This window comes from Populus alba, chromosome 8 (genome assembly GCF_005239225.2).
Source record: "Populus alba chromosome 8, ASM523922v2, whole genome shotgun sequence".
NCBI lineage: Eukaryota > Viridiplantae > Streptophyta > Magnoliopsida > Malpighiales > Salicaceae > Populus > Populus alba.
This window is the reverse complement of record NC_133291.1, coordinates 16,746,031-16,768,661: the sequence shown is the minus strand read 5'-3', so window position 1 is coordinate 16,768,661 and position 22,631 is coordinate 16,746,031. Positions and strand designations below refer to the sequence as shown.

Below are 22,631 nucleotides of genomic sequence, written 5' to 3'. Positions count from 1 at the left end.
GTTATACAGTGGGGAAGGAACATCGAACACCAACAAATGCTAAAAGTTTTCTATAACTTAATTTGTATAATTGATGGTTTAAACTTGAATAGATGAATTTAATTATGAAATTCATATATAATCATGTTTGATGTATGTGTGTTTATCCCTCTTATTCATTTATAATGATATTTGTTGTTCAATGTATGTTATATATGTTGTGGTTGTGATGTTGATGATGATGTTTGTGGGATTGAGACCCAGGATGATTGGGTTATGATTGAGTTATGAGATATAAGATATTAAAAGTGTAAACAGGGTATATGTCAATAACTTGGGACCTTCCGGATATAGGGGATACTCTTTCCAAAATTTTAGTGGAAGAATTTGGTAAACTTGTATATGAGAATTGGGAAAAAAAAATCTGTATTTTTACATACCAAATCATAGAAAGTAACTATAATCACATATGGGAAAAAATTTAGGGCAGTTACAGTTGGTATTAGAGCTACTGGATAAGGTTTAGTGGGTTTATGAGATGCAAATGATGCATAAGGTAACGCAAATAAAAATTATTGTATTGATAAAAGTGTTATATAATGGTAGTAAAAATAATAATAAGCTTTACCAGATTTGGAAGAAATTAAGTTGCTTGTATGGTTTAGACAAATCAGGATAAAGATATCAACGACTATGCGGTTCTTGATCCCTTAACTTATAAAGAGCTAGGGATGAAACCTTATGATTTAGATGGATTATAAGGAGAACTTTAAGGAGATGGATGAATTAACAAAGGTTGGACCCATTTTGAATGTTGAATGGTTATATGACCAACACTATGATGACATGTATGATTTTATATTAGTAAATTATTGAACATAATTGCTAATAACAAATTGGAAGAGCCCATAAGAGAGTGAAGAAAAAAAGGAGGTGAAAGCATATGATCCTTTTCAAAATGGTTCCAAAACGATGGGAAAGTTGTCTTTTGAGCTTGATTCTTTTGAATTTGTAGAAATTAGTAAACTGGGAAATGTAGAAATATATGAAGCTGACTAATATATAGTATGGTGAATTCTAGAAGTCGTGTTTTGAAAAGGTTTAAAATGTGTGTAGACTCAATGTAAATGTGTATATAAGTTGATAAAGAAAATGTAAGGGATTTTTGTATGATTTTCTTAATGAAAAAATCTAATTAAATAGGAAATAAAAGGAGGAAGTGGTGAGATGGGATTTTGCACATGAATTGTAATGAAATGCTTGCTTTGTACTTGTTTTGAATATTTTATTACAAAAAAAATGATGATGGCCGAACCATTTTCAGTAAAATATAACATAAAGTACTATACCCAATAGTATTCTTACAGACAATGTTTGGGAGGAATGAAAGTTGTGCATATAAATGGATGTTGCATATGTAGCACAAGATGATACACATCTTGTGATATGATCGATGAGCATGATGGAGTACACTTGGAAATCACGTGATGAGAATGATTTGAGATAATTCATACAAATGAAATTAAGAAAATCACGGTACAATGAAAGTGAAGGGAGTGTAAACAAATTTAAAATTTTTATAAGTCTAAAGAACCAAAGGTGGTGAACATAGTTTAAAATCCGAGGAATGAGAACTAAAGTGAAGGCCTTAAAGAGGGAGACGAAGTTGTTGTTTTGATAAATAAGTTACAGACAAACAAAGGTCATGTTGGATAACTTAATAATGTACAATTAAAGGTTATAACAACATCATGATGGTGTAAGAATGGTGGCTGAATTTTGCAAATATAATTGTATGAAAATGTAATAGTTTAAATGGTTGGATTCTACATAAAAGGTTATTGCTAGACAACACATAGTAGAACAATTTAAACTAGCTCTTTACGATGTAAAGGTAAAACCGTAAAGGTTTAAAAAAAAAGGGTGAGGGGATGATGCAATATGGGTGGTTATGGACCAATAAATCTTCTTTTCCTTCCTTTTATTTATACTCAACCCATACAACCACCAAGAATAGAGTAGTGTAACAAATAGAGGCATCCTCGACTCTTACAATAAAAAATGTTTATGTTTTTGGTGGATCCTGTCTTGAGAAAGACAGAGTTTATAGAATCAACAAATCATCTTGGTCAGGTACTAGCTAAGAGAAGGATTCATTTAGTATATGGAGGAGGCAGCCTTGGTTTAATGGGGAGTGTGTCAATAGTTGCATTTTTAGGAGGCAGTTAAGTTTTGGGGGTTGTCCCCAAACCTTTAGCCAAAGGGGATATCAATGGAAAAATAATTGGAGAGGAACTACATGTCTCCACAATGTCTGATCGAATGACTACAATGTTTAACTATGCTGACGCCTTCATTGCCTTACTAGGTGGTCTAGGCACATTGGAAGAGATCTTTCATATTTCCTCTTAGGCCCAACTATACATTCACCATAAACCTATAGATCTGTTAAATGTTAATGGTTTTATACTAATTTATTGTCTTTCCTTGATTATGCTGTGGAACAACAATTTCTAACATTTTCAGCATGATAAATCCTCATATTTGTTGTTATTGTTGAGCAATTGATTGATGAACTACAATATTTCATCCTTGTAGTTGATCCCTCTATGAGTCAAATCAATTGGTCAATCATAGAATGCCATAAAAAGCTTAGATTGGATTTGAGCCTTAGTTTATAAAACCTTGTGTCTTTTGGTTTTATGAATAGCATATTATTTGTGTTTTGTTCTTTCTTATATTTGTTTAAGTGCGTTTTAGGTTTGTCAGTGTTCGTTGTTTCAGGTGATGTCTTTTATACTCTATCTTTCTACCTTAGGACATTGAGGACAATATCTCATTTTAGTTAGGGGGGGACGGTTGTAGTTGATATTAAAAACAAATTAACTAACTGTGTTTTCTATTATTAAAACCATTTGCAAAACTGTTGTTACTAGGACGATAGAGTAAAGGAGGAATTTTAGTGACTCTTGAGAGGTATCTTAGTAAACATTCTTAACAAGGTATATTAGAATACTTCTTATGATATTCAGGTTTACAAACTCTTGTATTATTATCAATTGATTCTGCTCATATACCTAGCAAACAAGTATTCATAAACCTTCATTTTCACACACACACACACACACACACTTATTAAAAATTTAATAAATAAAAAAGTAGATAAGTTTGGTTTCATAGCCTCATTGACTTAATCAATTAAGTCTGAAGGGGTGTTTTAACATTTAGTACCCTAAATTTGATTGACTTGGGAACTTTTGGCCCAAAGCTTGTTACATAGGTTGGGGCGAAAAGCTTAAGTAAATCAAACATTGCACTATCTTCATATTAGTATCTGCAGCCTGAGTTACTAAGTGCGAAGCGGTATCTCAACACCTAATGCCCTAAGACCAACTGGTCTACGAGTCATTAGCCTAAAGATCGCTATATGGGTTATGGATGCATTGTGTTTTATTTAAAAGAAAAGAAAAGAAAAGAAAATGATAATAATAATCTCAACCCAAAGGAGTTAACCTTAGAAAAACATTAAGAATAGAATATTGTTTTCTTCCAATAAAAGCCCAATCATCTATGTTTTTATACATTAAGCACATAAAAAGAAGGTTTATTAATATCTTGCTTCAACAGTATGAAGTAGATATATAAATTTAATGAGAGTTTGTTTATTTGGATAGATTAATGGAAGTTAAATGATGAATGCCTTGCTTTGTGGAACTTGCAAATTGTTTTCTATTTTAACGCTTTGATTACTAGGGTCTAGTAAAGCTTGTTTAAGGGTGTGATTAGTACTTAAAAGTGTATTTTTATCAAGGTTTTATATCATCATTTTGCACTTGAAGTATCAATAACTCTTTAACTAGAGCATGTTTTATAATAACAAGTCTGATAATATAAAATACTTTTAATTTATGGTAATGTTCATTTTAAATGCATACCTATCATATAAAGCAAAGAATTGATTGATGAGTTTAACTTCTGAAATTGAGAAGACAAATAGAGGGTTAAGCTTAGAAAAGAGATTTGATTGAATTCAAATTAGAACACCATTTGGTTATTGGATCATAACTAGATCTGTAGAACTTGGATTTAGGTCTGGTTTATAAGGATAGAAAGCTAAGATATAGGCCTAAATTGTTTTTGAAGAGTCCAAGATTCAAAAGGATCGTTTTCAAGTTCAAATTATAGCAACAACAGAGAAGTCATAATCTATCCTGCAATACAGACATTGTTTAGAGTATAGCTTATATCTCGAGTTTTAGAAGTTCAAATGACCTCATTTTTATTTCGTTGGAAAGCTGAGACAATTTCCTAGAACTTTCATGAAGACTATCCATTCAAATTATGATGTTAGCAATGACAATTTTAGTAGACAAAAAGACAAGGATTGTTACTAAGTCAAGAGGTGGCCACTCACTCAACAATTAGTCATCAAATCAATAGTTTTGAATTTTAGCCTATTAAATAAGGCCTTTACCATGCCTTTAGGTATCTTGGTTTTCAGATCAAGATCATATTCTTGCTTTCCTTCTTTGTATTTTTGTAACGTTTAAGTTTTGCTTTCATTAATTTCTTGTTTATGCTTTTCATCATAACTATGTTCTTATCTAGTTTATTTATGTTCTTCTTCTTCTTCATTATGTTTAGCTATGTTAATTATCTCAAGGTGAAAAGGTTTCACTAATGGTGTTAGAATATGTATTATATAAATTCAAGATGGACTTTAATGTTTATATCCAAGAAAGTTTGTTATTAACATGTCTTATCTTTTTATCTTACTAATTCTTAATACCTTACTTGTTAAATGGTTAATCTAGATTTGTGTTGTATAACACTTGGTACAATAAATGCTTGATCCTTTATAGGCAACTCTATGGTATAACCGACACATATGATATGAAAGAAACTTGATTTGTTGTTAACATAAGTTAGCATCATGAATTTCTAACAATATTTAAAAGTATTGGTGTTACTTAAATAAGATAACTAATATGATCATGTTAACAATTTATAATGAACTATTAATGACAAATCATTTGATTGGAACCTCCTTTGTGTGTGGTTTCCAGTTGAGTAATAAAAATAGTTTATATTATACTTATTTGAAATATCATTAATGGATCCTCTAACATTGACATTTGTTTTTATCATTGTTTAATCCTTACATTAATCTCACATCTCAAAATTCTCTTTAACTCATTATTATTATTATTATTATTGTTATTATTATTATTATTATTTATAATTTATATAGTTAACCTCCCTGTGGTTCGATCCCGGTTTTGCCGAGTTATTTATTACTTTGACACTCCTACATTTGGGATAAGACATCAATCTTTTTGATCGTGTCATCCCTATTACAACATAAGGTAATTTGAAGCATTATAGGCAATTTAAAGAAACATAATAAAGCAATATTAACGTTACATTTCATTCATGGACCAAAAGAGTATAATTATTTCATTTATCCTTACTTTTGTAAATACCACCCTTAATAATTTGTCAATTACCGAGACTAATTACAATACTCAAACCCAGTCATCCATCTCGAATATCATTAATCAAACTAACATTATTCTCTATTTAAAGCATAACAATTATAATTCTTTCATGAACGCATCAATTATTGAAACAAACAACCCGGTTATCACTTTGGGATGCCATTAGCTGAAGCTAATTGTTTATTCATCTCTGTCATCCACTTAAGATGCCAATTGCTGAACCTAATCATTTATCCATCCCGGACATCCACTTAAGATGCCATTAGCCGAAGCTAATCAATTATCCATCCCAGGATACCATTAGCTGAAGCTAATCATTTATCATCTAGGTCGTCCACTTATGTTGCCATTAGCCAAAGCTAATCATTTGTTCATCCCAAGTGGATGTCATTAGCCGAAGCTAATTATATTATCATTCCCGGTCATCCACTTAGGATGCCTTTAACCGAAGCTTATCATATTATCATCTCGGTCATCCATTATTAGCCGAGCTAATCATTATCATCTCAGTCATCTAATCATTTGTTCATCTTGGTCATCCACTTAGGATGCCATTAGCCAAAGTTAATCATTTATCATTCTTGTTCATCCACTTATGATCCCATTAACTATAGCTAATCATTAACCAATCAAACATCCCAGAGGTGGTTTATGAAATCACTATAACATGATAATATATCCTTTGAAATGCTTATTCAAACGACTCATAATAATTTGATATTCACTATAACATAGTAGTAAACCCTTCGTAATACTCATACGAATGTTCCATAATAGTTTAACATTCAATAAACACAATAATAAATCCTTTATAATACACAAACAAACATTCATGACAATTAATGTTCAATACGATACAACAATAGATTCCTTTTAATACTCAAACAAAAATTCATAACAATTTAGCACTATGTATAGCCAATAATAGACCGTTTGTAATATTCATATAAACATTCACAACAAATAACCTTCAACATAATACAACGATAGATTCTTCATAATACTCATACAACCATTTGTAACAATTAACATTCAGTATGATACAACGGTAGATCCTTCGTAATACTCAAACAACCATTCGTGATAGTTTAATATTCAGTATAACACAACAGTAAACCCTTCATGTTACTCATCCAACCATTTATGACAGTTAATGTTCAATACAATACAACAATAGATCCCTCATAATACTTTTACAACCATTCATGATAATTAACATTCAATATAATACAATGGTAGATCCCTTGTAATATTCATACAACCATTCATAACTGTTTAGCATTCCATATAGCACTACAATAGATCCTTTGTAATAAATTCACTTCAAAAACTAACGTTATGCTACAAAGGGGGGGTGGAAATCACCTACATATTCCTTTAGTGGGGTGTCCTTGCCTGGTTGATGATCCGATCTCAATTGCACCACTTAACACATCAATGATCACAATCAGCACATTTGTATTTGATAATCACATAACTCGTCACCATGTATTACATATGTTCACATTCAATTGTTCCACATATTACACAATCATACTGTCACACGTCACCTGCGCGGCGTCCGCTTAGTGATTTTTTGTTATGTTTTGCTTGAATTGTTCTTGGGAGTCGCCACTTAGTATTTAATTGAGGGCTACTAGGAAACACGGGTATGCTGGTCTTGTCAGAGATTCACGGGTAAGGGACTGGTTGTGGTTAGGGAAGGTATTAGCACCCCTAACACACCCTACCTAAGATAAGCTGCTTCGTGGCTTTGATGTGTTAAAGAAGTTTTAAAAATTTTATTTTTACATCAGTTATTAAAAATATGACTTATGTGTAAGTTCATAATTCTTGACCGTGAACAAATCAAAATATTAAATTCTTCTTTATTCTTTGCGATTTTATCATTAAAAAAACAAACACATTCATTTTCACTATATATTTTTTTGTTTTTTACATCCATACTACAAATTAAAAAAAAATTAAAACTAAACAAAAATCACATTAAACAATTTAAAATTTACAAAATAGCCCCTAAAAAATCCAGGAATTGCAGGGAAGGCCTTCTGGAAATGCAGGAACGATGATGAGGAAGGTTTCTGGACTTGTGAATTGTGGCGGCGCGTCTTCTCCATGCGCTACCATGAGAACATTTGGGAAAAAGGGCAGTCGAGATTGGCTTCTTCTCCTCTTGTTTTCCTCACAGGTAGTGAGAATCAATGTCACCTATAAAAGGAGAAAAACACACAAGCTAGTTGATTCTAATTTCTTTCTGCTTTTTCAGGGATCTGTTTTTTTTTCTTCTCCTTCTTTAGATCTATTTTTGTTCTTTTTGTTTGCCCTTCTTTGTTTCAAGTGTTGGGCTTGTTGTTGTCGTCCATGAGGCTTATGGATCTCTGGTGAGGACGGCGATGCTACAACTAACGGTGAAGGAGATCAATGGAGGCTGATTTGTGCCGATGAGGGAAGATTTGTTGTGGAGGCTTCAGGCTTTTGTTTTATTGCTGTCACCCGCGTTTGATGGAGTCACTGTGGAGATGGGAAGGGCTACTAGCTTTGTGGGTGTGTTGCTGGAGATCTAGTTTGGTCTGTAATGGATGTAGGTCGACTGAGAAAGGAGAGCTCGTAAGGGGTTAAACCAAGGGTTGAATGACATGGTAGCCAGCCATGGAGGCGGAGAAACTCCTAAGGAAGAGCTGGTTCAGGTGGCTGGTCTAAAGGAATAGGAGTAGGAATTAAGGCCTGTGTGTTGATGACCAAGTTATGGGAGAAGGAAGGAGGGGTAAAGTGGCTGAGGTCTAGGAAAGTTTGTTATTAACATGGGCTTCAATGTTTATATCCAAGAAAGTTTGTTATTAACATGTCTTATCTTTTTATCTTACTAATTCTTAATACCTTTGTTGTTAAATGGTTAAATGGTTAATCTAGATTTGTGTTGTATAACACTTGATACAATAAATGCTTGGCACTTTTATAGTCAACCGTATGGTATAACCTACACCTGTGCTATAAAAGGAATTTGATTTGTTGTTAGCATAAGTTAGCATCATTAATTCCTAATAATATTTAAAATTTTGGTGTTACTTAAATAAGATAATTAATATGATCATGTTAAAAATTTATAATGAACTATTAAGGATAAATCATCCGATTGGAACCTCCTTTATGTGTGGTTTCCAGTTGATTAATAAAAAGATTTTATACTATAGTTATTTCTAATAATATTAATGGATCCTCTAACATTGACATTTGTTTTTATCATTGTTGAATCCTCACATTAATCTTACATCTCAAAGTCCTCTTCAACTTATTATTATTATTATTTATAATTTATATAGTTAACCTCCCTGTGATTCGACCCTAGTCTTGCCGGGTTATTTATTACATCGACACTCCTGCACATGGGAGAAGACATCAATCTTTTGGTCATGTCAAGTTTTTAGCGTCGTTACCGGGGAAGTAAATTCTTGTATAAATTATAATATTTATTTTATTTTCTCTTTTCACTTTTCTTGTATTTAACTTTTGTTTATTTTGTTTTGTTTTCTTCATCCTTTTATTCTCTTTCTACACGTGCATGAGTATTTGGTAACGTACATTAAGTGGTAGACTTTGTAGGGTATCCTCATCATTTTCAGAAAATATGGCTAAAGAAGATAACCAATCACTTTATAAAGAGAATAATGAGAATAATCGAGTTACAACACTTAGAGACCACATGAATCCTAAAAGAACAAGTGCACCATCATGTATAGTTTTCCCTCCTGATGTATCTCATTTTAATTTTAAGCCAGACATTATTCAACTATTACCTTATTTTCATGGTTTAGATCTAGAAAATCCATACTTGCATTTGAGAGAATTTGAAGAAGTCTGTAACACCTATAATGACTTAAATTGTAGCATGAATACCATAAGATTAAAGCTTTTTCCTTTTTCAGTAAAATATAAAGCTAAAACATGGCAACAAAATCTTAGGTCAAGATCCATTCGTGCTTGGGATGAAATGCAACAACAATTTTTAAAGAAGTTTTTTCTATCTCATAGAATAAACTCTTTCAAAAGACAAATCACAACTTTCACTCAAAAACCAGGGGAAACATTTTACCAATGTTGGGATATGTATCAAGACTTGCTTAGTACTTGCTCTCATCATGGTTTTGAAACATGGAGATTGGTTTTATATTTTTATGAAGGGTTAACACCTAAAGATAGACAAATGGTGGAATTGATGTGCAATAGAACTTTTAAAAATAAAGACCTTGATGAAGCAATGGAGTACCTAGACTTGCTAGCTTAAAATGCTCAAAATTGGGACACTATAGGCACTTATGAGGCATCAAGTAAAACTCAACCTCGTACATTTAATGGAGGTATGTATAACCTTAGGGAAGATCATGACCTCCAAGCCAAATTTGCATCTTTAGCTAGAAAAGTCAAAGCACTAGAATTGAAAAAAAGTGGTCAATTAAAATATGTTCAAGAAATTAAATGTCAAGTTTGTGAAACCAATGAACACTTAACCAATGATTGTCCAACTTTGCTTTCTTTCAAGGAATGCCTCCATGAACAAGCCCATGTTTTAAACAGTTTCCAAAGGCCCAAACATAATCCATATTCACAAACAAAAACCCTAGTTGGAGAAATCACCCAAATTTCAATTGGAAGAGTGATAACAATAATGCACAAACTTCACATCCACCATCTCAAGCACACCATAATTTCCAAAATTATCATGGATATGCACCTCATTATGTTCCCCCTCCTAGAAGAAATCTTAAGGAAACATTGCATGCATTCATTGAAAAGCAAGAGATAATCAACACTCAAAATGCTCAAACTATGGCAGATTTGAAAGATACTCTTGCAAAGTTCACATATGCTCTCAATTTTCAAGAGAAAGGTAAGTTTCCAATCTCAACCACAACAAAATTCCAAAGGGCAATACAATTCAAGTGCAAGTAGCTCTAGAAGCCAACACATGGATCAAGTCAAATCAGTCACTACTCTCCGTAGTCGTAAGGTTATTGAAAAACCTAGTCTTGAACCTTGTGAGAAAGATGATGAGTCAATCTTCAAGGGTAAGAAAGAGGTTGAATCTAAACAGTGCAAAGAAAAGACTGATTCTCTGCAAGCACTTTCATTTTTCATACCATGACCAAACAAAGGAAACTCAATCACAACTATGAAATCTTTGAAACTTTCAAATAGGTAAGGATCAATATACCTTTGGTGGATGCTATTAAACAGGTACCTTTCTATGCTAAATTTTTGAAAGATCTGTGCACTATGAAGAGAAAACTGAATGTGAAAAATAAAGCCTTTTTAGCTAAACAAGTAAGTGTCATTCTTCAGAACAATAATGCTTTGAAATATAAAGACCTTGTATCCTACAATTTATGCTTTATTGGAGAACATAAAATTGGACGAGCGTTACTTGATCTTGGTGCTAGTGTGAATTTACTTCCATATTCAGTCTTTCAAAGTCTCAATCTAGGTGAGTTAAAACCAACCTCTGTAACTCTTTTACTTGTCGATAGATCTGTAAAAGTACCTAGAGGAATAGTTAAAGATGTGTTAGTACAAGTCGATAAATTCATTTATCCTATGGATTTTATTGTTAAATGTTAATGGTTTTTATGATAAATTATTGTCTTTTCTTGATCAAGCTATGGAACAGCAATTTCTAACATCTTCTGCATGACAAATCTTAATCTCTGCTGCTATTACTGAACAATTGATTGACCAAATACAATCTTTCATCCCTGTAATTGATCCCTCCATAAGTCACATAAATTGGTCAACTAAGGAAAGCCGTAAAAAGCTTAGATTGGATTTAAGCCTTCGTTTGTGAAACCTTGTGTCTTTTGGTTTTATTAATAGCATATTATTTTGTTTTGTTACTTCTTATATTTGTTTAAGTGTGTTTCAGGTTTGTTAATGTTTGTTGTTTCAAGTGATGCCTTCTATACTCTATATTTCTACCTTAGGACATTGAGGACAATGTATCATTTTAGTTTGGGGGAAATGGTAGTAATTGATATAAAAAAATTAACTAACTGTATTTTATATTTCATAAAATATTTGTGAAATTGTTGTTACTTGGATGGTAGAGTAAAGGAGTTCTTTTGTTAAAGTGACTCTTGGGACATATCTTAGTAAACATTCTTAACAAGGTCTATTAAAAAACTTCTTGAAATATTCAGGTTTACAAACTCTCGCATTATTATCGATTGATTCTGCTCATATACTCATTTAACAAGTATTCTTAAACCATCATTTTCACATACATACTTTAACATATGATTGTGGGTTGCCCATTGGATTATTACATTATTTATGTTCTTTTGTTAAAGGTAACAACTAAGGGAAATGGATAGTCAACTCACTTGGGAGTTATTGGCCTAGTGCTTCTTAAAAAAAAGGAAAAAAAGAAGATAATAAACCCAATTCAAGGAAGTTTAACCTTAGAAAAACATTAGAACATAATATTGTTTTCTTTCAATAAAAGCCCCATCATTTATGTTTCATACATAGAGCCCATAAAAAGAAGGTTTATTAATAACTTGTTTCAAGAGTATGAAGCAAATATATAAATTTAATAAGAGTTTGTTTATTTGGATAGATTAATGGAAGTTGAATGATGAATGCCTTGCTTTGTGGAACTAGCAAATTATTTTTCTATTTTAATGCTTTGATTACTAGGGACTAGTAATAAGCTAGTTGGGGGTGTGATTAATACTTAAAAGTGCCTTTTTACCAAGGTTTTATATCATCATTTTACATTTGAAGTATCAATGACTCCTTAACTAGAGCATGTTTTATAATAACTTATCTCATAATATAAGATACCTTTAATTTATGGTAAATTTTTATCTTAAATGCAGGCTTAGTACATAAATCAAGGGATTGATTGATGAGTTTAACTACTGAAATTGAGAAGACAGAGAGGGCTAAGCTTAGAAAAGAGATGTTGATTTAGTCCAAACTAGAGCACTGTTCAGTCATTGGGTCATAACTGGAGTTATAGAACTTGGATTTAGGTATACTCTATATGGATTGAAAGCTAAGACATAGGTCTAAAACTTTCATAAGAGTCCAAGATTCAAAAAAATCGTTTTCAAGTTCAAATTATAGCAACAACAAAAATTTAAATTTGTCTTGTAGCCTAGACACTATTCAGTGTTCAACCCATATCTTAAGTTCTAGAAGTCCAAATGTACCGATTTATTTTTTGTTGGAAAGCTGAGACAATGTCCTAGAACTTTCATGTGAAAAGCTATTCAAATTCTGACGTTAGCAATAACATTTTGTTCAGATAAGAAGATAAAGATTGTCACCAAGTCAAGATGTGGCTACCCACTGAAAAATAAGTCATCTAATCAATAGTTCCAAATTTTGGCCTATAAAAAGAGGCATTTGCCATGTATTTAGGCATCTTGGTTGTTCAGATCAAGATCTTGCTAATGCACTTTTTATTTGTATTTTGTAATGTTCAAGTTTTATTCCATGTTATATTTTTCTTAATCTCTTGTTTATGCTTTTCATTTCCTTTACTATACTTATATAATTATGTTTTTATCTTGTTTATCCATGTTTCTCTTCTTCATTATGTTTAGCTAAGTTTATTATGTCAAGGTGAAAATGTTTCACTAATGGTGTTAGGATAAGTATAATATAAACTCAAGATGGACTTCAATGCTTATATCCTAAACAACTTACTATTAACATGTCTTATCATTTTTATCTTATTAATTCTTAAAACCTTGCTTGTTAAATGGTTAATCTAGATTTGTATTGTATAACACTTAGTATAACAAATGCTTGGCACTTTTGTCGAACATCACCCGTGTGGCGTCTGTTTGATGATTTTTTATTTGTTGGATTCTTGGGAGTCACCACCTAGTATTTCATTAAGGGTTACTAGGAAACCCGGATGTACTGGTTGTGGTTAGGAAAGGTATTAGCATCCCTAATACACCCTACCTGAGATAAGCTGCTTCATGGCTTTGATGTATTAAAAAAGTTTTAAAAATTGTCTTTTCATCGGTTATTAGAAATATGACTTACGTGTAAGTTCATAATTCTTAACCGTGAGCAAATCAAAATATTAAATTCTTCTTTATTCTTTGCAATTTTATCATAAAAAACATTCATAAAAATAACAAACAAAAAACACATTCACTTTCACTATATTTTTTTCTTTTTTTCTTTTTCTTTTTTACATCCACATTTGCACACTACAAAATATAAAAATTCAAAACTAAATAAAAAGTATGTTAAACAATTTTAAAATTATAAAATAGCCCCAAACAATCTAGAATTACAAGAAGGCCTTCTGCACCACCGGAATAATGGCAGCACGTCACCTCCATGCGCCCCCACCACTGGCAGCGCGTGGGTTCACATGCCATCGCAAAAAATCCACTCAGTGGGGGAGATCCGTAACGTCTTCCTCCCCTCTTGCCTTCCTCACCGGTGGTGACTTGCAAAACAAAAAAAAAAGGCCACAAATAGTTGATTTTTGCTTTTTTCTTTTCTCCTTTTTGGATCTGTTTTTAGGTCTGTTTTCAATTATGGTTTGTTGTTCTTCCCTTATTTGGTGGCTCATCTGGCAATTGTAAATGGGGTTGCGGCTATGGTCTAGGCGTTGATGGTCTTCACTCCTCTTGGTAGATCTAGTAGTGACCATGGAAGGAGCGCAGGAGGCCGATCTATGCAAAAGAGAGCTGGTGGATGGAAGGGGAAGGTGTCTATAGGCGTTGTCACATGTTGGCTCCTGGGGCTGATTGAGTTGATAGTCTTTGCTTCTTTTGGTAGCAGTGGTGCTTGGGCTTATGACTGTGTTCGATCTGGGTGGCGGTCTGTTGGCTATAGGAAAAAAAGGGGGTTGGGTTACAAAGAGGCTGAGGAAGACTGTAGCAAGAGAAGGGATAGTGAGGGGGTCTCTTGTGGTTGAGAAAAGAGAGGGACAATGGAGAGATTGGGAGAGCAGAGCTGAAGGAAACGATCAGGGGAAGAGAGGCGAATATGTTCTAGGTTATAGGTTTGTGAGGGAAAAGCCGGAGACCGGTCTATAGGGAAGATGGGGACGGCTGAGAGAGAGGGAAGAATCACTGGGAGAGCAGAGTGAGGGGGATCTTGCCTGAGAGGGGGCTCTTGGTTGAGAGGGGAGGCTTGTCCAGCTGAAGGAAAAAGAAACCGAATCCAAAGAGGGCACCACTTCTCTTGGCTAGGAGAAAAAATTAGGTTTAGGGTTTTGTGTTTGTGTTTTGCCTTATTTTTCTATTTCAAAATTGCCTCCTCTTGTATGTGTTGTAGAGACCAGTATTTAGAGGTAAAATATTGCTATGTTTCCTAACTTGGTCCCTCAACTTCTTTCTTTTTTGTAAATTTAATTTTGTTATTATTCTTTTTTTCTTTTTCTTATCAATATCGACTCAAATGAGGAAAATCAATGATTTTAAAATATAATGCATTAAAAGTCGAACGCATTCCAAAGACCTTTGAAAATTTAAATTCTTTTGAGACGATGCAAAAAATGCTATGCAAATATATTAAAAAATGTATTTCTTTGGATTTTTATTGTTTCTCGCTGTTTTTTTTTCCTGAAAATTTATCAAAACATGTATAAACAATTGGGCAGCAACAACTTTCATAGCCAACCGTATGGTATAACATATACCTATGTTATGAAAGGAACTTGATTTGTTGTTAACATAAGTTAACATCATGAATTCCTGATAATATTTAAAAGTTCAGTGTTACTTAAAAAAGATAATTAATATGATCATGTTAATAATTTATAATGCGCTATTAATGACAAATCATCCGATTGGAACCTCCTTTATCTATAGTTTCCAATTGAGTAATAAAAAGAGCTTATATTATACTTATTTGAAATACCATTAGTGAATCCTCTAACCTTGATAACTGTTTTTATCATTGTTTAATCTTCACATTAATCTTACATCTCAAAGTCCTCTTTAACTTATCACCACCACCACCACCACCATTGTTGTTGTTGTTGTTGTTATTTATAATTTATATAGTTAACCTCCCTGTGGTTCGACCCCGATCTTGCCTGGTTATTTATTACTTCAATACTCCAGCACTTGGGAGAAGACATCAAATCTTTGATCGTGTAATTCCCTATTAGAGTTCCAATTACGAACCCCTTTTCTACTACTTCTACTCCCTTTCACAATTTAGTGATAATTCTCCTCGCAATCAATGAGTAGGTGGCACCTAGATCAAACAACACATGCACACTAAAATTATTCATTAGTAACGTACCTGCCACCACATCCAATACAACCCTAACCTCCTCCTATGTCAGGTGGAAACCCTCTCTAAGGTCCGATCATTTTGTGCCCTTGGTCTCCCTCGATTAGAGTTTGCTCTTGATTTAGAAGATCTCATCGGCCTATTCACGGTGACTGAATATTGGTGGCTCTGACTCAGCTGCCTATAGCTCTATACTTGTCCAGTGTTCCTATTGGGGAAGTCCTTATTATCACCTCTTTCATCATAGTTTTCGCATGCCACCCGCACGGTGATTGATGGTGATTTTTGTTCTTTTGCTTGATTGGTTTTTTGGGAGTTGCCACCTAGTATTTGATTAAGGATTACTAGAAAACCCAGATGACTGGTCTTTGTTAGAGATTCAAGGGTAAGAGACTGGTTGAGGCTATGGAAGGTATTAACGCCCCAAGCGCACCCTACCTAAGGTAAGCTGCTTTGTGGTTTGATGTGATTTGAAAATTTAAAATATTTATCAAATTCTAAGACTTTAATAAATCAATTATTAAATCCCAGAATACATGTAGAAACATGTTCTTACATCATGGAAAAATGATTTTATTTGTCCTTAAGATATTTAACTATATTTAAATTAAACACTTAATTGTTTTTGTCTCTTTTTATATAATTCAATAACATAAATAAAAATAAAAATACAAACACACACACACACATTTCTTTTTATTATGATTTTCTCATACACCATCTTTTACATGTAAAAAAAAAAATAACAAAATATCAAATACAATTTAAAAAATTACAAAATAAACCCCAAAATCTACAAGAATTGCAGGGAAGGCTTTCTACAACTACAAGAACAGTGGTTGGAAGGTTTTTGGGCATTTGAACAGTGGCGGCGCGTCTCCTCCACGCGCCCCCGCCACTAGCAGCGCGTGGGTTCACGTGCCGCCGTGAAAACAAAATGGGAAACAGGGGGTCTGTAATAGCCTTCTCCCCTCTTTTCTTCCTTGTTAGCGGTGGGAAACAACGTCACCTGCAAAGCCAATGAACGCCACAAACAGTTGATTTTTTTTTCTGTTTTATATCTTTTTTTTTGTTTTCAGTCTGTTGATCATTCTTCTTCCCCAGTGGTTGATCTGTTATGGAGTGGCTCATTAGCGACCCACACGGTCGGATACCAACTAAATCGAGTAGATCGTCAACCCTTCTTTCTTCTTCATCTGGCGATGAGGCAAACAAAGGTCTAAGGAAGGAAAAGACCATATTAAGCTCCGACTCCTTTCTCCTCTTTTTCTCCTGTGGCCAACGTTGAGGCAGGTAAAGGCTTACTGGTGGTGGAGAGGGATTGAGTTGGGTTGGTTATGGGGAGCAACGATGATGGGGAAGAGAACCGTGAGGTTCTCTCTGGTTGTGGTCCCAAGAGAGGGGAAGGGTGGTGGCTGCTTTCTTATATAGGGAACGAGGGTGAGTAGCTGGTCTGTTTTTGACAGAGGGGAAAAGGGTCACGGCTGGCCGCTGGTTTTGGGAGAGCCGAGAGAGGGAGATCGTGGAGGCTAGTGTGCAGGGGAGGTTGGTCTGTGGGGTTGATACTAAGGGAAGATCAAAACTCTGGTGAGATAAGGGGAGAGGATGGTTGGAGCTGGTTTACAGAGATGGCAGGTCTGGTGGGTGCCGAGGAAGAGGGAGGTCTATCCGGTGCTCTTTGGTTTGTTTAGCCAAAGCCAAGGCGAAAAATGAGTGGCCAGCTGGCTTAAGAGATGGGGTTCTCTGGTTTTTTTTCCAAGGTCAAGGAGGCGACATCCATCCTTAGAGATAGATATAGGTTTTGTTTTTTTAGGTTTTTTAGAGTTTTTCTTCAGAATTTGCCTCCCCCTAAATTTTATTCAACCTCCTGTCTCTAAATTTTTCTCCCCCCTCCTTTTTCTTGTTGTAGACTAGTATTTATAGGAGAAGTGTGGCTTGGCCAAAATCACATAGGTCCCTTAACTCTCTTTTTTAAAATTTATTCTTATTTTTTTGTATTTTTTTAATGCGAGCAACATCAACATCGACTCAATAAGAAAAATCAGTGATTGTAAATTTAATGCGCTAAAACTCGAACGCGTTTAAAATACCTTTGAAAAGTTAAATTCTTTTGATATGACGCTGAAAATGCTAAAAATTATGCAAATATATCAAAATGTATTTTTTTGGGGTTTTCATTGTTTTTTGCTATTTTTTGGTTTTTTTCTAGAAAAAAAAAACTTAGGTAAAAAATTGGGTAGCAACAATAGTAATGACACCCTTGCCACTCCCTAGGGTGTTTTTGTCCATATTTTGCATAAGGAGGGTAGTCAACACCCTTGTGGTCACCGACCCTTGCTGATGAGTTTGTCCTCGGTGCGACTACCCAACCATCATTCTCCCACTTTTTCCAGTGTTGCTCAAACAACTCCACTTTTCCTTTCTTTGGAATTGGTGGTCTGCCACTGAAATAATCCCCATCTCTCTTTTTACATATACCCTGATGGCCTTATTGACTTTCTTTGATACAAGCCTATAGAGCTTGTGCCGTCTTAATCAACTCCCTCACAAATTTAAACCGTAAGGCGATCAATCCTTGTCTCAAATCCTATGGCAAACCATCTCTCAACTTCTCAATCACATGTTCCTCTGTCGGCATATAGTGTGGGGAAAACAATGAGAGATCATGGAACCTCCTTTCATACTCTAATATCAACATATCACCCTAACTTAACACCAATAACTATTGTTCCTTCACCTTGTGATGGTACCTAGAATCTATTAAACTGATTCTTAAACTCTATCTTGAAGTCACTCCAAGTTAGTGTCGCGGTTGCACACCTCAACTGAACTATTTTTCACATGTCATGGCCCTATTAGACATAACTGGGTTGCAACAATTTACCCTCAAACCCTCAGGTATGTTTATCTGGATAATGGTCTTCTTTACCTTCCTAATCCATCTCTCGGTTATCTTTGTATCATGTTTCCCCATATACAGTTCGCAACCCATTTCCCTCATACTCTTGATTAGTTGCCCTGGTAGCACCACGATGTATATGGGTCCATGCCATTCACAGGGGGTGTCTATAGAATCCTGCATGGCAAGAGTTGGTTGGGTCCGTTGAGCCAGTCATGCCCTCCATAAAACTGCTGTAACTATTTGTACAAGGAGTCCTGCGTCTACATACTAAACGAGGGCACTCTAGTTGGATAGTCAACAGTTGTGCTCTGATCTTTTCTTGCTGCTCTGCTGCAACTAGGGGTACTTTCTTTGTTTGGTTAGGCGTCCAGCTTCCCCCGATAACCTCAAACTCCTCCCTATAAGGTTTTGGGTGGTATTATCAGAGCATGATATTGCCGGTATCATCCAAGGGATCTTTTGTCTTGCAAAAGTCTTAGGCACCTTGGCCCCCGCTCCTTCTTTCTAGGAGGGCAGCTAAGCAGTTCATGTTCTTGTCAGGTACATTGCTTGACCGCTTTTTGTGATCGGCTTTTGTTTTAACTCGCAAGTGCCACGAGTGTGCGATGTAGCAATTAACTCGGTAAGATCGAGGTCATATCACAGAGAGCTAGATCTGGAAATTAAGCTAGGTAACAACAAAAAAACTCAGAGAAATTAAATTAACAATAACTTGGTTGAAAATAATTGATGGATTTGTTTCAAAGATGAAAAAGTGTAAATAGATTTTTAAAAGACAAGAAAAAGTAAGTCTTGGTCCAAATCAATTTTAAATGGTGATGTACTTGGTGATTTCTTCAACATATATAAGATAACTCAACCTAATATCAACGATGGTGATATTAGATCGGAAAGATATTACAATGAAGTTAAAAGATGAAGATTAATTATTGCTTAAGAATGAACAAGTACTTTCAAATTAAGTAAGACATTGAATCAAGTAATCTCTATACCAAAACTAAGGTTTGTGCATAAAAATTCAAGATTATAACATTACCTAAATGAATTTCTAAAATTTCTTTGCAATAATAAAACATTCATGAAGAAGATGAGAGATAATCATTAACATTCATTCATATCTTAAAGAACTCACCTCAATCACCATCATCCTTGATTTTGGATCCAAGAAAGAGATTAGACACCATGATTATATATAAGAACACTTTAAAATAAACATGAAAATAACTTGAATCGAACTGAAATAATAAGTTTTACAAACTAAAGAAACCGAAATCTACAAAGAAGAACACAACAGAATTTCAGTAAAAATTCGGACACAAATCTGACTCTAACTTTGGACAGCAATTCGACCACTCTTAAAGAAGCCCTCCCCTGGAGATGGCTATTAGAGACATATTTATAGGAAATTCTATGAGCTTTCCAGATCATTAAAGAACAGCTCATTTGGACATCGAGTCAAAAGTTATGGGCAAAACACCTGAAAGATGTTCTGGAAAATTAAATCAGGCCAGCTTTGGAGAACACCTTGGTGCAGTTTTTTCTGTCCCCCTTTATGTACTGTTTCTTTCTTCTTGTTGACTCCAAAATTATTGGTCACAATGTCCCCTCCAGCTTTCCATCCATGGTGCTTGCCTCTTTTGGAAAAAAAAATATAATTAATTGCCCAAAATAAATCAAATATTATTTGTTGTGTGGACATGTAAGATCATGGATTGTTGCTTGGGCCTGATTTGGAGGCTGATTTGGGGGATTTGGGGTTGGATTAAACATCAAATAAGTAACAATTGTACTATTATTTGGCGCTAAGATTGACATTGAAACCTTGAGTGTTTGGATGGTTGACAGTTTGACACAACATAAGGTTAAGTTTTGGGCTTGAAATTGGATCATATGAAATATTCTTTTCTACAATATGGAAAATAATTGATTTTTTGGGCCAAATTTGGAGCACTTATTTGTAAACACCAAGATTGCTGCAACAATCTTCAACTAAATTTCTCTTCAATTCCTTTGTTCTGAATTTCGACGTGAATTTCTGAAATAATTCAATTTAAGCTCCAAAAACCTATCGAACATTAAAAGAATACTTCATTACATAAAAAAACACATCATTATTATAAAATTCAAATAAAAACAATAATACATATGTAAAATAAAAGACTTAAATGATACTTTTGATGCACATACACACCCCCCAACATTAGATTTTGCTAGTCTCAAGCAAAACAAACATAAAACCTTTGAAAAATAAAAAAAGAATAATAATAACATAATAGGCTCGACTGCATCACACTTAAAGGACCTATCATGCAACATTGGTAAATACTTTAAACTTAGTGTATCACAATTACCATATAGAAAAATAAAGCATACTCACATTCTTCTAAATCAAACATCCATACAAAATTCCAATTCAAATAGTATTTATCATTGCAACCAACATAATGATTCACGCGAAAACTCAATTGTTAATTCTTTCCTTTTCACTACTACAAACAAAGGTAGCAAACTAAATGAATAAATATTATAAATTTTTTTCCCTTTTTTTTCTTTTTTTTTTTTTTTGAAGATTATTATTTTTCTTTTTCTTTAAGTGGTCACTTCCTTTTGACGCGAATACAAACATTTGTGATGAAATGCACCCGGTTACTTACAAGTCCAACAAACTAAAGTGCTTTGCATACTTATTCAAAGCTGCCCTTTGACGTAAGATAAACAATTTGTGATGAATTCCCCTAGTTACTGAGCAACTCAAACATTGGAGTAGATTAAACTTGTACATACATTTATTTATTTATTTGTGTAATAATTATTACTTTATTTACTTAAACCTTGTTTAGGACTAGATCAAAAGGGATAATCACAAGTAAAGCATCACACTCTTCTTTCATGCATAATCGCACAACTCACAACAACTTTTACAAGGAAAATGTGACTTCATAATCTTTAAAAAAAAGTATGCTATTATCTTGCTTTATAAGATATTATCACCCAAATAAAGCATGCAATGTTCACACAATAATAATCCAAAAATGTAATGTTGATCCTAAACAAGTTCTCATTCACATTCGATATGCAATTTTTTTTTTTTAAACAAGCATTGGGTTATCTCAAGCATTCAACATAATCAATATTAAAATTTAAGTTTTACATTATCCCAATAAAACAAAAGAAGAGAAGAAAAGTATATACGATTAGAAAACTGTACTTCCCTTTTGTTTTCAAAGATGAATTGTCTGATTGACTTTGGCATGAGCTGACTTCTTGCTTGATTTTTTTTTTAACCTGCATATCACAACTAAAAGAAAACATTGATTTTTTTTTATTTTTTATTTTTTTTTTGTGAAAATAAGAAAACCTCACACCCCCAACTGAAAATTATGCATTGTCCCTAATGCATGAACAAGAAAAATTATAAGAGATGGAAGAAAGAAAATAAAAATGAAAATGAAAAATAAAATAAAATAATAAACTCATTACTTCTGATACTACAATGGTATTGGATCTTTCAAGATCCATGTCTCAACTTCAGAAAAAAAAAAAAAAAAAAAAAAAAAAAAAAAAAAAAAAAAAACCCACAACGTTTCAAGATAAAGTTTTCAATCGAGACCATTTACTTGGAAAAACCATTTTCCATTCAGTTAGATTTCTACCCTCAAAAGCACCATTGCTCAGAGACTGCGATTTAATCACAAATGGACAATCCAATTTTGTCCTCAACTTCCCAAAAGAGATGTTAATCGTGAATTATTACAAGAGAACTTTTGACCAACATGAAAGGATTTTTCTAAAAAATATGTTTATCATGCCAAAGCTTTCATCTTAGTTTTTGAAATTTTTGCATTTTCAAATGATCATTTTCTCAGTCCTCTAATTCATCCAATTGAAGCTTTCTTATTTTTTCAACCTCTTTTCATTGTCATTGGAATTGCCGGAGGCCCCAATATGCACGATGACTCAATCTCAACAGGAGATGACAGTTT

At 33.6% G+C, this 22,631-nt stretch overlaps 1 protein-coding gene across 1 annotated transcript in view; it reads right to left on the bottom strand.

Moving 5' to 3' along the window:
* LOC118046663 (protein ALWAYS EARLY 3) overlaps window positions 1-22,631 on the bottom strand; it is a 29,236-nt gene that overhangs the window by 2,805 nt on the left and 3,800 nt on the right. The gene's annotated exons all lie outside the window — the stretch shown is intronic.